This window comes from Hipposideros armiger, unplaced genomic scaffold, assembly GCF_001890085.2.
Source record: "Hipposideros armiger isolate ML-2016 unplaced genomic scaffold, ASM189008v1 scaffold_1168, whole genome shotgun sequence".
In the NCBI taxonomy this organism is placed as follows: Eukaryota; Metazoa; Chordata; class Mammalia; order Chiroptera; family Hipposideridae; genus Hipposideros; species Hipposideros armiger.
The window spans coordinates 176,889-180,876 of record NW_017732518.1 but is presented as its reverse complement, the minus strand read 5'-3'; positions in this window follow the sequence as shown (position 1 = coordinate 180,876).

Here is a 3,988-nt window from a genome sequence, read left to right as displayed (position 1 = left end):
CCAGGGACTGATCTGCCTCACCCGGGAAGAGCGCAATGATGGTGCCAACTTGGGCCAGTGAAGCAACGTCCTCCACAAGTAGACTGAAGAACAAAAGGACAGCAACTTGTCTGTTCTCCTTCCCCCAATTCCCCAGCACTGTTCCCAGACCCTCAATTCCCCAATAAAAATAAAAAAAATCTTAAAAAAAAAAAGATTTACTGTCTTAGCAACTTTCAAACACACAATTCACTATTATTAACTATAGTCACTGTGCTGTACATCAGATCCCATCAGTTATTTATTTTATAACTGGAAGGTTGTGCCTTTTGACATCTTTCACCCATTTCGTGCAGCCCCGCTTTTCACCACATGTATCCATCAGATTTTAGATAACCTTTTCTCCAGCACTTCACAATAACTCCTAAGATGTAATTCTCCAGACACTCACTTTCACATTCAAATTTCAAGTCTGTATGGTAAAGTGTCATATTTATTACAGTACTTATGTAATTGTACTTAATTTTAATAAATTAAATAAAGGAATAGAGTGTTAACCAGGCAGAGGAACAGAAATAAAATTTTATTAAAATGTCCTCTGTTATACCCTTGACTTTATATAAATTTAAATATTTTACATAATTTAAAAACTATCAACTCAAAAAGAAAGATAAAACTCCATAAAATAAAAAGTATGATGAAACAAAAAGTGAACTTTATTGTGTGTTGACCTCATGGCCTGTATAGATAGAAAAAGAAAACGCCTTCAAATGGCTTTAAAAACCAGAGGAATGCATACATGTAAGTGTACACACACACACACACACACACACACACACACACACACCTACCTGAGTAAAAACGTGAAATATGAATAAGATCAGAGCACACTCTCATTGACAGTTACAATTTACCATTGGAAGAAACCGAGTAACGCATACACGGGATCTCTCTGTATTATTTCTTATAACTTCATGTGAATCACCTATTATCTCTATACAATTTTCAATTAACTAACATCCAAGGTATATACATGAGGCAAAAATACCTGTGAAGATATCTTCACATCCTGTCCATATTCATTTCTTAGCAATATCCATTGGTATAGCTACATTAAAAAATATAAGTCTATGTATAAAAATGGAGAAAATTACATCCATAATCTGGTATTTTTAAGGAAAACAGCAAAATTGAAGTCTGTTCAAATATTAGGATCAGAAATAAATAATAGCAGAGAAAAACTGTAACCCAAGATAATATTCACAAAAGTGTTTCTACAATGTAGATACCTTATTTAACACAATTCCAATCCAAATGGTAATATTTCTAACATTTCTCAAGTAATTACAAAATATAAAAATAAATACAAAGTAAAAAAGAATGAAGATATGTGTACTAAGGAAAGCTTTATGCTGACACTGGGAAAAAGTAGCAAAGTCAATGGCACAAAACAAGAAGCATAATAAACAAGTCCACACATATGTATACTCATATGTTTTTTCTGATCAATATAATAAATTTGGAGGAAAATTATCTATTTATTACATGGCATTAATGTATTTAGAAGTAGAAATAGAGGTATTTCAACCTTACAATTGGAACTAAATAACACACTGATCCAAAAGGTAAAGAATGACTAACTTCTTACATAACAATATTGGAATGTATTTTTATAATTTTGTGTTGGGCAAATCAACAAAACACATGGTCCAAAACAATGGTGTTTTCATTTTATAATAAAACAAAAATATTAGTAGATCTTATAATCAACAAACACATTAAAATTGAATACAAAAACATTTCATTTGATAAAACACAGAAGAGGAAGCTATCAACCATAACCCCAGTACTGATGCTAATTAGACTATTAAAATTTTAAAAAATGATGACTGTATATGAACAGGCAGTACTCAACAGACACAGTCACACTCTTATAAAATATGTGTGTCTCACAAGTGATCACAAAAATGCCCATGAAAGTGAAAATGATGTTCTATATTTTCAACTTTATTGTATACTAATTTGCCAAAATGTTATTGTGGATCATATTTCTCTGACACAAAATTTTATTTTTCATTCCTGTCTCAAACCATAGTTAATCAACTATGATTTAAGAACAGAAGTGCCTAAGGGGGCTGGAAAATGAAAAGATAGTTGAAAAATTGGGAGTGCATAAAATACTTCCTATCACATTTTTCTTTAAACTTATCCAATTTGACTCACACCCTTTACCTCAAAATCATTTTGTTGTTTAGAATCCAAAAAGTATATATATTTTTTAAAAGCAATTTATTTTGGATTAAAGGAAGTAAGACCCGAATTGTTTCTATCTTATTGCAGATTCTTAACCATAATAAATACATTATTTAATTGAAGTCATTCATGTTTGGGAGAATAAAATTGAATAACCATATATATCAGCTAATGAGATAATTGTGGGGGACGGAAGTGCTGACTCCCCAGGAGCAGTGATCATGGCATTCCATGGACATCGATAGAGCCTTTGACAAAGAAATGCAGAAAAATAATTCACTCAACATTGGTGGGCCAGAGGGGCATCTCAGGGATCTTACTGACTGTGCATGTACACAGAAAATCTGGATGATTCCGCACCAATTACAACACTGCTCCTTTTGAGGGTTTAGGAGAATGGGAGGGAGAAGAAGATAATGTGTCAAAGTGAATATTTACTTTAACTTTAGACACACATGGGTTTGTTCAAAATATTCCAATGAAAATTATAATTCACAACACTATCATTGAAATGGAAGATGTTGAAAATCACTAGTGTAATGAACATAGATTACAAAACAAGGACAGTGACACGAAATAAAGAAGGAACAAAGAAAAGGACCAGGAATCGTCTTGCAGAAGAATCACAAGGTGATGTGAGATAGCAGAACACGCCAATAGCACGGATGTGGGAATGTGAAATGTAGGCCCCAAACAGAGGGCCTAACAATCATGACCTTGCTGAGGGGGTGGGTTACTCTAGACCCTAAAGAGCTGCAATGACTGGAAAGCAACAATGACTCCTGACTTTCCCTGACTGGATAGCTTCTGTGGAGACACGGGTGTGTGTGTGTGTGTGTGGGGGGGTGCATCGCTGCCTCCTGCTCTACTCACAGAGTATCTGCTCATAAGATTTATTACTCTGTTTGAAAAAAAAAGATGCTATAAATGGACAAGTGTTCCAGGTGAAACCAGAATATAGGTAAGAGATAGCATAGATAGATGGATAGATAGATAGATAGATAGATAGATAGATAGATAGATAGATAGATAGATAGATAGATAGATAGATAGGAATGGGTCAATCCAGGAAGACTGCCCTTGGAGGAAACAGAGAGTGTCGGATTCGTGTGACAGTGTCACAAGAATATTTCTGCAGTATTTTGAGATTAAAAATCCTCATTATTCCTTCCCCAGATTGTAGGGACAATCTTTTAGCCATGTTCATGTTCCATAATAATTTTCATTGCTATACATGCCAGATAAATGAAACTTTCATTCATCTAAACGAGAGATGTGAGCACAATGTTCCTGGGATGATAGAAATTTAGACACACATCACTAAAGACTCCATTTAGCACAACACACTCCTGATCAATACAAAACACAACAACAACAAGCACATACCAGCAACTGTTCTTCAACAGCCGCTGGTGTCCACTCAGACTGGGAACTTATCTTCTTTCTTTTATTACTTGAAATATGCCTTTATCTCAAAGCCTTTAGAGAGAACCCTGCTTGGTCCCTGAGTTTAGTAAGAGGCAAGTGAGAGAAGTTTCAGAGACAATATAACTGAAGAGACAGAGACAATGTCAGGCAGGCCTGAAGCAGTTCACAAGAGTGAGGACAGGCCCCTGGTTTCCTCAGCTAATGTCTTCCCTTTTTTTTTTAAAGATTTTTATTGGGGAATTGAGGGGATGGGAACAGCACTGGGGAATTGGGGGAAGGGGAGCAGACAAGTTGCTGTCCTTTTATTCTTCAGTCTACTTGTGGAGGA